Raw genomic sequence first — 12,326 nt, forward strand, 5'->3', positions numbered from 1 at the left:
TAAAAATTAAATAAGCAGGGTGACAATATACAGGCTTGATGTACTCCTTTTCCTATTTGGAACCAGTCTGTTGTTCCATGTCCAGTTCTAACTGTTGCTTCCTGACCTGCATACAGGTTTCTCAATGTGGTCCACTGGAAAAGGGAATGACAAAACCCTTCAGTATTCTTGCCTTGAGAACCCCATGAAGAGTAAGAAAAAGTGAAAAGATTGGACACTGAAAGATGAACTCCCCAGGTCAGTAGGTGCCCAATATGCTACTGGAGATCAGTGAAGAAATAACTCCAGAAAGAATGAAGGGATGGAGCCAAAGCAAAAACAACACCCAGTTGTGTATGGGACTGGTGATAGAAGCTAGGTTAAATGCTGTAAAGAGCAATATTGCATAGGAACCTAGAATGTTAGGTCCATGAATCAAGGCAAATTGGAAGTGATCAAACAAGAGATGACAAGAGTGAACATCGACATTCTAGGAATCAGTGAACTAAGATGGACTGAAATGGGTGAATTTAACACAGATGACCATTATATCTACTACTGTGGGCAAGAATCCCCTATAAGAAATGGAATAGCAATCATGGTCAACAAAAGAGTCCAAAATGGAGTACTTGGATGCAATCTCACAAACAACGGAACGATCTCTGTTCATTTCCAAGGCAAACCATTCAATATCATGTTAATCCAAGCCTATGCCCCGACCAGTAACACTGAAGAAAGTGAAGTTGAACAGTTCTATGAAGACCTACAAGACGTTCTAGAATTAACACCCAAAAAAGATGTCCTTTTCATTATAGGGGACTGGAATGCAAAAGTAGGAAGTCAAGAAACACCTGGAGTAACAGACATATTTGGCCTTGGAGTACAGAATGAAGCAGGGCAAAGGCTAGCAGAGTTTGCCAAGAGAACACACTGGTCATAGCAAACACCGTCTTCCAACCACACAAGAGAAGACTCTATACATGGACATCACCAGATGATTGACACTGAAATGAGATTGATTATATTCTTTGCAGCCAAAGATGGAAAAGCTCTACACAGTCAGCAAAAACAAGACCAGGACCTGACTGTGGCTCAGGTCCCCATTATATGTATTCAAAGGTCCCTGTGTTTTTTCTTTATATTTATATTACATGTTTCTAATCATATGCATTTATGTGATTTTTAAAATCAATTTCCACCATTCACCATGAAGCTTTAAAAATCCATGGAAGCATGGTTACTTTTCCTTGGCAAGGGATCAAGTCTTATTTCTAGATACCCTAGCACCTAGCAGAACAATTGGCATGCCAGTCATTTGATAAACACTTGAATGCGTTGTATTAATAACTTGTAGTTAAAGAAATTATTACCTGATGAGGAAAGCTTTGTCATTCTTTTTATCTTCTCATTACCAAAATATACAGCAAGTTGATGGGCCTACAAAATTTCCACATATACTTTAAGAAAGCAAAATGGCAGGTTAAATAAACCCATACCCATAAACACTTGTATACAACACATAACTGAATTAGAATTCCTTCCTCATCATCTACTTTGACACTATGTAACATAATGAAGGTTTAAATAAAGCCTTTTTTTCCCATTGTGATTCCATTTAAAGTGCTGTTGGTAAAGGATTTAAAAAGTTGAAATTCAAAACATTCACCTCTCTTCCAGTGTTTTTTTCTCCCCAAAAGCTAAAGTCATATTCAGAAAATGATGACAGTCAGATATTTGGTCTCCAGACACTAAGCAATTTTAGCAAATGTTCTTTGCATGAATATCAATTTCTACATATTTAAAGATGATGAAATTCACAGGATTTTCATTGTTTACATTTTATTGTCCTCTACTGAAGGCAAGAGTTAATGAATACACAGAGCTTCAGGGTTTCATTTGTGCAAGTATATGCTTTCCTCTGTGATTTTCTTGGGGAAATCTTATACTTGAATGTATATTCAACAAATATATACTTTACATTAAAAGCAAACAACTTTTTCATTTTTAAAGAGAGAATGGTTCTCTCTGGTGTTTTCATTTCAATTTCATACAGCAAAATTTGCATGTTAATGTAAGTCTCATAAAATATTTTGACACTTATCCTTTTGAATCTTGAAAAAATACTCAACAATTATTGGACATAGTTTATATTTCTATTTGACAGATGAAGAATCTGAAGTCCAGAAATTGATTTGCAAAAGATTGTTCTTGAAGTACTGAATATGAATTCTATTTTCTGTTTCTACATAAGATGAAACATGATATGTGTCCTGGTTAGTATTAAAAATTATAAGTATGTGCATATGCATTTCAAATAGAACAAACTCCATTTCTTAGACATGGTGGATTTCAAAAAAAAAATCTTGCTTTCTATTGAAATGTAAGAGGTAAATGACTTTGTGGTGGGAGCGTTTTCTCTATTTGTAGCCTTTACAAAATAAAATGATTCTTCTCAATCCATGGCTGTTGTTTTTGTTCAGTGGATAAATCGTTACTGGCTCTTTGTGACCCCACGAACTACAGCACACCAGGCTTCTCTGTCCATCACTATCTCCCTGAGTTTGATCAAACTCATGTCCATTGAGTCAGCGATGCTATCCAACTATCTCATCATCTGTCACCTTTTCCTCTTGCCCTCAGTTTTTCCCAGCATGAGGTTATTTTTCAATGAGTCAGCTTTTCACATTAGTGGCCAAAGTACTGGAGCTACAGCATCAGTCCTTACACTGAATATTCAGGGTTGATTTCCTTTAGGATTGACTGGTTTGATTTCCTTCAAAAGCATTAATTCTTTGATGCTCAGCCTTCTTTATGGTCCAATTCTTACATCCATACATGACTACTGGAAAAACCATAGCTCTGACCAGATGGACCTTTGTCAGCAAAGTGATGTCTCTGCTCTTTTTATGGATATATGGCCTATGATTCATCTGTGGTTTTGCTGTAATCTGTGGATCTGCTTCATCTCTTCTCTTTGAGTTTTCTTATTCTGGAATCTAGGTTGAAGACTTCCCCCAATTAGGGACCATGTGCATCCTCATAAAAAAGATGAGAAAAAGAATTTATAAACAGAATACTTAGGCAAATAAAGTCAGGGAATCAGAATTGAGGTGTGGGGTTTTCACACCCTCTGTCAATAACAGAACAAAACAGAAAAAAAGACAGTCTTTTTTCCTGGGGAGAGCTAAGCCAATAAGATCCTCACAACCAAATCAATGAAAAGGCATGAACTCTGTCTTATATGCCTGAAGGACAAAAAGCCCCTGAAACCAGAAAAAATAACTTTTGATCACAAATGCTTTCAGAAAAAAAATCTTGATTTATAGGGGGAAATTTTAAAAAAAATTAATGAACAGAAACCTCAGATAAATAAAGTCAGGAGACTAGAATGGAAGCTCTCATGCCTATGGCCAGTCAGTTCAGTCACTCAGTCATGTCTGACTCTTTGTGACCCCATGAACTGCAGCACACCAGACCTCCCTGTCCATCACCAACTCCCAGAGTTTGCTCAGACTCATGTCCATCAATTTGGTGATGCCATCCAACCATCTCATCCTCTGTTGCCCTCTTCTCCTCCTGCCTTCAATCTTTCCCAGAATCAGGGTCCTTTCCAATAAGTCAGTTCTTTGCATCAAGTGGCCAAAGTATTGGAGTTTCAACTTTAGCATCAGTCCTTCCAATGAATATTCAGGATTGATTTCCTTCAGGATGGACTGGTTTGATCTCCTTGCTGTCCAAGGGACTCTCAAGTGTCTTCTCCAACACCACACCTCAAAAGCATCAATTCTTCAGCCCTCAGCTTTCTTTATAGTCCAACTCTCACATCCATACATGACTACTGGAAAAACCATAGCTTTGACTAGAGGACCTTTCTCGGCAAAGTATTATCTCTGCTTTTGAATACTCTGTCTAGGTTTGTGACAGCCTTTCTTCCAAGAAGCAAGCATCTTTTAATTTCATGGCTGCAGTCACCATATGCAATGATTTTAGAGTCCAAGAAAATAAAGTCTGTCACTGTTTTCTTAGTTTCCCCATCTATTTGCCATGAAGTGATAGGACCGGAGGCCATGATCTTACTTTTTGAATGTCGAGTTTTAAGCCAGCTTTTTCATTTTCCTCTTTCACTTTCATCAAGAGGTTCTTTAGTTCTTCTCCACTTTCTGCCATAAGGGTGGTGTCATCTGCATATCTGAGGTTATTGACACTTCTCTCGGCAATCTTGATTCCAGCTTGTGGTTCATCCAGCCCGGCATTTCGTATAATGTACTCTGCATATAAGTTAAATAAGCAGGGTGACGATATACAGCCTTGATGTACTCCTTTCCCAATTTGGAACCAGTCTGTTGTTCCATGTTCAGTTCTAACTGTTGCTTCTTCACCTGCATACAGATTTTTCAGGTGGCAGATAAGGGCCCTGCAATAGTAGAGTCCAACAAAAAGAAGACTCCCTCTCCTTGCCTGGCAAGAGCTCAATCAATAAGAGATGATCACAATACAGGCAATGAAAAACCATTGACTCTTTGTTTACTGTAGCTCTCCCAACTGCCTTTCCTCCTTTTTAAAAGAGTTCTCCATTTATTTTTGTGAGTGACTTGCACATGGTTTATAATGATTGCAGACCCTGAATTGTAATCACATGTTGAGAAGGAAATGGCGACCCACTCCAGTGTTCTTGCCTGGAGAATCCCAGGGATGGGGAAGCCTGGTGGGCTGCCATCTATGGGGTCTCACAGAGTCGGACATGACTGAAGCAACTTAGCAGCAGTAGCAGCAGCAGTTGATCTGGAATAAACCCATTTTTGCTGAAGAAATAACTGGAAATTTGTTTTAGGTCAACAGACCAAAGAGCAAAAGGGAAGGTGAAAACTTAGGATGTCTCTAAGAGATTCTGATTACCTGTAGATGCAACATATTTGCTCATAATCTATTGGTAAAGCAAGCTAAACTCCATGTCAACACATTGTTGATGTAAACTCCTCCCATAGGAGGCATTGGTAATAAACATTTGGTGAGCAAGTAAAAACTCCTTTCAGAAAAAGAGAAGTTCATGATTGTGAAAAATGTTATCTATCAAGACTTCTGTCTTGATCACAAATATTTACTTCTCTCATTACTGTATGCAAAATATTCTATTTATTTTTCCAAGGAAGATACCCTAAAATTTCACCTCGCCATGCACTCAGCTTTAAAGTCTAAGACTCATAATAGCTTTTACATCAGATCCACATATTGCTCCTTTTGATCCAGAGACATGTAGCTAAAAATTTTGTTATCCCACACACTAGTGCACATCTCATGTTAAAAAGGGAAGGAAAAAACTGCTCAGAGGTCACGGGTTACAGAAATTATTTCATCTCATTGGGCAAATATTATTAAATTTCTTACCTTGAAGCTTGGTAGTGTACCATTGATTGGTCCCTGGCATACTTGTTATAGGAGAAGGAAATGGCAACCCACTCCAGTGTTCTTGCCTGGAGAATTCCATGGACAGGGAAGCCTGGTGGGCTACAGTCCATGGTATTGCAAAGAGTTGGACACTACTTAGTGACTGAACAACAACATTCTTCCTTTAAGTGACTTCACAGTTTATCACTCTCCATGAATCTTTTGTCTGTTTTCTGAGAGTTCCTTTCTTTTTCATTTTCCCCTTTGTCCAAATCTGAAGAATGCAATGAAAAACATGACCTCCTTGGAAACTGAGCAATTTTTCAACCTATTTAATGCCTGCAGATATTTTCAAAACCAATGTTGTTTCACATCAGCAACAAAACCTTTTTGTAAGAACACTTTTAATCCGTTCTTCTTGAGCCTGTATGTCCAAATAAAAAGATGCTTTGGAGTCCATATTAAACTCCAGAGATATCTTAACAAAGGGAATCATGGCTGTGTCATTGATTTGGTTTATGCCTTGAAATCAAGAATGATTCTTTGAACAATTTCTCTGCTTGTTCTTTAACTCAATAGACATGAGTAAAAACTTACAAATCTTAGGTTTACAATATTGAGAATTTCTGAATTTTTTTTTCTTTTCATCCCTGCCTACAAATGGGCTAATTCTTTTCTAAGCACATAAAGTAGTATTTGTCTTGTAGTATTTGCCTAATACAGCTAGTAAACAAAAGCCATAGTAAAATTATGTATCACAAAACCCATTCGCCTGAATCCACACATTTATTAGGTACATTGTTTGCCTTTCAAGTTATCAATGTCTTAAACATACCAAGTCTTTACCTCCAGTGATATTTATTGACATTTTTTATACACTCCAAAAACTTTCCATCACTGACTTGCTACACATTTCTTATGATATAATTTGGAGTATTTTGTTAGGGCAGCACTTATTTCTGGTACCGCATTTTGTCTAACAGTTGGCTTTGTTATATAAAAAGAATAGCACCAAAACTTCAGTGATTTACAGAAACAAACTTTCTTATTTTCAGACTCTGGCTGCTATGGCTTTTCTTATCACTTCTCCCTGTGAGTTTTCATTCCATGAAATAGGTTGTGAGAGCAGCCTTTGTCTATAAGAACAACACCTTCTTTGGATTGGAGCAGTTTTCTTAGCCTACTTGATATCTGTACATATTTTGAAAACCAATGATTGTTTTACATCACAAACAGTTGCAATATACTACCTGCTTATGGCAGAGAAAACGAGTGAGAGGTACATAGAATTTTAAAGCAGAAGTTAGTGTCTTAATATATGTTAGACTGCCAGATTTTTTTTTGGTAGACAGGCTTTTCTGCTATAACAGAAGTCCTTCTGGTATTATTCTGAGTACCTCATTATAGACAGGCTTTGCTGTAGTAACGGTGAGTCTTGCTTTGTTGTCATTCATAAATTTTATATCTGTTAAAGCTAGCAAATTTTCAGAGGTTATGAAAATAACCTTAGTATTATACAAATGGGAACATCAAAGAATAAAGGAGTAAGTGTCTTTCAAAAGGTAATGCATCATTAATGTCTAAACAATGAACAGAATTTGATTCATCTCACTCTTAGTATAGAGTTTTGACCACTACTTTATGCTTCTTCCTTCTGAAGAAACAGGAAATTATTTAGTAAAACCAGTGTTTTTTTGTTATCATTGTTATTTGTGTTATAATATCTATAATGAAAACTATCCCCAGTCTCATATTAACATATACTATCTGTCTCATATTCATATACATTATCTGTTCAGTTCAGTTCAGTTCAGTTGCTCAGTCATGTCCGACTCTTTGTGACCTCATGAACCACAGCACGCCAGGCCTCCCTGTCCATCACCAACTCCCGGAGTTCACTCAAACTCATGTCCATCAAGTTGGTGATGCCATCCAGCCATCTCATCCTCTGTTGTCTCCTTCTCCTCCTGCCCCCAATCCCTCCCGGCATCAGGGTCTTTACCAGTGAGTCAACTCTTCTAATGAGGTGGCCAAAGTACTGGAGTTTCAGCTTCAGCCTCGGTCCTTCCAATGAACACCCAAGACTGTTCTCCTTTAGGATGAACTGGTTGGATCTCCTTGCAGTCCAAGGGACTCTCAAAAGTCTTCTCCAACACCACAGCTCAAAAGCATCAATTCTGTGGTGCTCAGCTTTATTTATAGTCCAACTCTCACGTCCATACATGACCACTGGAAAAACCATAGCCTTGACTAGACGGACCTTTGTTGGCAAAGTGATGTCTCAGCTTTTTAATATGCTATCTAGGTTAGTCATAGCTTAGGCTAAATCATACAGAATGTCTATATCAATGAATTTAGGCCAAGTTATGTTATAATAACAAATGACTCCAAAATCTTAGGCTTAAAGTGACAAAGATTTACTTCTCATTCATGTTCATGTGCACATTAGGGTGAGATATAGTTGTTTCATTGCAGTACAAAAGATGGCAGGACCATGTAACAGCTTGATCCTACCAAGTTTAATTTTTTTTTGGAAAGTAATCCAAATAACTTCTTCCCAGATATCATTGCCTAAAACTTATGTTGATGGAACTGATGAAATAATTTTTTCCATAGGTAAAGTTTCAGAGCAGAAGAAGAGGGTTTGAAAGCAGGAAATATTTTGACTATGGTACAATTTGTCTGTATAGATAATAACTTATAGAAAAATAATTTGTCTATCTTAATTACCTTATTTTATTGGAATGAATATTAATTTTTATTGAAAAGGAGCTAAAAAAATATGTAGAAAATAGAGCCCTTGTTGGCTTTCTCATGATATGTATACCAGGGTTTTGTTTCTAGAGTATAGGAATAAGCTCCTAATAAAAAGATCTTTCCACAAATAAGAGCTATTGACTCTCAAAACACAACTATCTGAGGGTACTGGAGATGGAAGCTGAGGGAGAACCGTTTGCAGGGGATTTGAAACTTGGAGCACGTGCCAGCAGGGAGTGAGAACATTATTTCTTAACTGCTCTGCACATAAAGCCATCACAGATGCAGTACTGGGCATAGAGTTGCTATAACTGCAATAGAAAAAAAAATTCACTCTTTTTGGCAGAAGAATCATAGAGGAGAACCTAAAGAAACCAGAGCCCCTGGAAAAGAAATATCCAGTCTCCCGCATTGCAGGTGAATTCTTTACCATCTGAGGTACCAGGGAAGCCCAGGAATACTGCAGTGGGTAGCCCATCCTTTCTCCAGGCAACTTCCCAACCCAGGAATCGAACAGGGCTCTCCTGCATTGCAGGTGTATTCTTTACCAGCTGAGCTATGCAGGAAGCCCATCCAGAGAAAAAGAATCCCTACAGCCTGCATCACTGACACTTGAAGTAGGCATGCATGGGCAAAGCAACTAGAACTTGAGATCTGAAGACCCAATGTACGATCTGAGGCACTGTCACTACAGCTTATTTAGAGTTTAATTTGAGTCTGAGTTAATTTTTGGATAAAAAAAAGAGCATCAACACTATTTATTATACTATAGCAATATTTAGAATCTGCACAATGAATTCAGAATGCCTCAAATTCAACTCAAAGTCACTTCATGTACAAAGAGCCAGAAACAGTGACACATTTTTTTTTTTTTTTTTCCTAATGCAAAGCACCTGAACAGGGACATGAACCCTGGACCCTCAGATTAAAAGTCTGATGCTCTACCGACTGAGCTATCCGGGCAACAGTGACACATTTTAAAGGAAAAAGAAAATCAATAGATGTCAACCCTAAAATGACTAGATGTTGGAATTATCAGACAATAACTTTAAATACAGTTAGTATAGCTATGCTAAATGAGATGAAGAGAAATAAACTTTCAAGAAATAAAAGATAAGAAGTCTCAGCATAGAAATACAAAATATAAAAAGGAACTAAATAGAAATGGTAGAACTGAAAAATATAAGATCTAAACTACAGATTTCCTGGTTAGGATTAAGTAGGAAAATGGAGATGACAAAGAAATTTAAGTGAGGTTGAATATAGATCAATAGAAATAATCCAACTTGAAAAAGAGAGAAAAAAGACTGAAAAAATATAATCTGGGCCTCAGTGACTTATGGGCAACTTCAAGGCATATAGGCAATTAGAGTTTCAGAAAGAAAAGAAGCAAGTTTGGGGCAGAAATGTTTTGAAGAAAGGGATCTAAAATTTGCCAAATCTAGTGAAAAACATATCTATCTGTTCCAGAAGATCAGTAAATCCCAAACAAGATAAATTTGTAAAGAATAATACCTAGGCATATCATCACAGTCAAACTGCTGAAAGCCAAAGATCAGGATGGAGAAAATGCTGAAAGTACCCAGAAAACAAAAACTTTATATCCAGGTGAATTATGATTCAAATGATAGTAGATATGACATCAGAAACCATTAAGAACAGACAGAAAACAGTGGGACAACATACTTAAAGTCTAAAGAGCAGAAAAAAAAAGTAAACAACTAATGGTTAATCCAGAATTCCATATCAAGTAAAAATATAATTGAGTTTTTTTTAAGACATTTTCAAATAAAGCAAAATGATGAAGAATTCAACTGAAATTCTTTAGACTCCAAGAGAATTGATATCAGAGGGAATATCAGATTTTTAAGAATTATTAAAGTTTAAATAAATAAAAATTTAAAGTAGTCAATGAATGGTTAAATAGAAAAATAATTTCTCGTAATTTCCTTAATATACAAAGTTAGTATCGAAAATCAACTTCATTTTGTATACCTGCAGCAAACACATTGAAAATGAGATTTTAAATAATTTTCATTAATCTCCAAATCATAAAATCCTTAAATAAAAAAAAATATGCAACACCTTTATACTGTAAACTACAGAGAATTAGAGTAATTAGCAAAAGCTTAAATAGAGAAATATTATGCATTTATGGATTGGAAGAACCAATATTAGTAAGACGTAAAATCTCTTAAAAGTGATATACAAAGTCAGTTAAATCTCTATAGAAAAGTTGTTTACAGACATTGAATAGTTGATTTTAAAAATAGACATACAAATGATGGAGAATAGTGAAAGAAATGCAAAACAAAACGAGACCTGGATAACTTACACTACCAGACTCTGAAAATTACAATAACATTATAATAATCAAAACAATGTATTATTGGCCTAAGGCTAGAAGTAAAGATAAATGGAACAAGTCAGAATATCCATATACAAACATATAGATGAATTGATTTTAAAGTAAGATGCCAAGAAAATGGGAGGGAGGGGAATGCATTTTCAAAAGGTAGCAAGGAAACAAAGTGAAATGAGATTCATTTCAGTCGCTGTCGTGTCCAGCTCTTTGCAACCCCATGAACCGCAGCACGCCAGGCCTCCCTGTCAATCACCAACACCCAGAGTCCACCCAAGCCCATGTCCATCGAGTGGGTGATGCCATCCAACCATCTCATCCTCTGTTGTCCCCTTCTCCTCCTGCCCTCAATCTTTCCCAGCATCAGGGTCTTTTCCAAAGAGTCAGTTCCTCACATCAAGTGGCCAAAGTATTGGAGTTTCAGCTTCAACATCAGTCCTTCCAATGAACACCCAGGACTGATCTCCTTTAGGATGTACTGGGTGGATCTCCTTGCAGTCCAAGGGACTCTCAACAGTCTTCTCCAACACCACAGTTCAAAAGCACCAATTCTTCGGTGCTTAGCTTTCTTTATAGTCCAACTCTCACATCCATACATGACCACTGGAAAAACAATAGCCTTGACTAGACAGACCTTTGTTGACAAAGTAATGTCTCTGCTTTTTAATATGCTGTCTAGGTTGGTCATAACTTTCCTTCCAAGGAGTAAGTGTCTTTTAATTTCATGGCTACAATCACCATCTGCAGTGATTTTGGAGCCCAGAAAAATAAATTCAGCCACTGTTTCCCCATCTATTTCCCATGAAGTGATGGGACCGGATGCCATGATCTTAGTTTCTGAATGTTGAGCTTTAAGCCAATTTTTTCACTCTCCACTTTCACTTTCATCAAGAGGCTCTTTAGTTCTTCGTTTTCTGCCATAAGGGTGGTGTAATCTGCATATCTGAGGTTATTGATATTTCTCCCAGCAATCTTGATTCCAGATTGTGCTTCCTCCAGCCCAGCGTTTCTCATGATGTGCTCTGCATATAAGTTAAATAAGCAGGGTGACGATATACAGCCTTGACGTACTCCTTTTCCTATTAGGAACCAGTCTGTTTTTCCATGTCCATTTCGAACTATTGCTTCCTGACCTGCATACAGCTTTCTCAAGAGGCAAGTCAGGTGGTCTGGTATTCCCATCTCTTGAAGAATTTTCCACAGTTTCTTGTGATCCACACAGTCAAAGGCTTTGGCATAGACAATAAAGCAGAAATAGATGTTTTTCTGGAACTCTCTTGCTTTTTTGATGATCCATTGGATGTTGGCAATTTGATCTCTGGTTCCTCTGCCTTTTCTAAAACCAGCTTGAACATCTGGAAGTTTACAGTTCATGTATTGCTGAAGCCTGGCTTGGAGAATTTTAAGCATCACTTTATTAGCGTGTGAGAGGAAAAAAACAAAACAAAATAAACAAACAAAAAAGAAAACATTTAATCTTAATTCACACAAAATCAAAATGGTTTAAAGGCTTAAGTATATACAAGAAATGCATAAAACACCTATTTGACCTATTTTAAAACAAGCATAACCATGGAGAATTAAGGGTAAACAAGCGTATCTTAAAATATATAAGGCATAATTATAGCACATACATACAAGAATATACATGTAAAAGTTATGTATATTATATATATTGTATCAAATAATGTTTATCTAGAAATTATAAACAACTCTTATAACTCAATAGTTAGAAAGTAATTCTTTCTTTTTTCAATGTTCAAAAGATTTGAATGGATAATTTATAGAATAATATATGTGAATAGCCAATAAATACATGAACAGATACTCAACATCATTAGTC

The 12,326-nt window shown here is 36.7% G+C and overlaps 1 non-coding gene across 1 annotated transcript; it reads right to left on the reverse strand.

Annotated features, from left to right (window-relative positions):
* Positions 1 to 9,011: 9,011 nt before the first annotated feature.
* TRNAK-UUU lies at positions 9,012 to 9,084 on the reverse strand. Its single transcript has one exon. It is a non-coding gene; the product is annotated as a tRNA-Lys (tRNA).
* Between the last annotated feature and the right edge of the window lie 3,242 nt (positions 9,085 to 12,326).

Source organism: Bison bison, unplaced genomic scaffold (genome assembly GCF_000754665.1).
Source record: "Bison bison bison isolate TAMUID 2011002044 unplaced genomic scaffold, Bison_UMD1.0 scf7180017864294, whole genome shotgun sequence".
In the NCBI taxonomy this organism is placed as follows: Eukaryota; Metazoa; Chordata; class Mammalia; order Artiodactyla; family Bovidae; genus Bison; species Bison bison.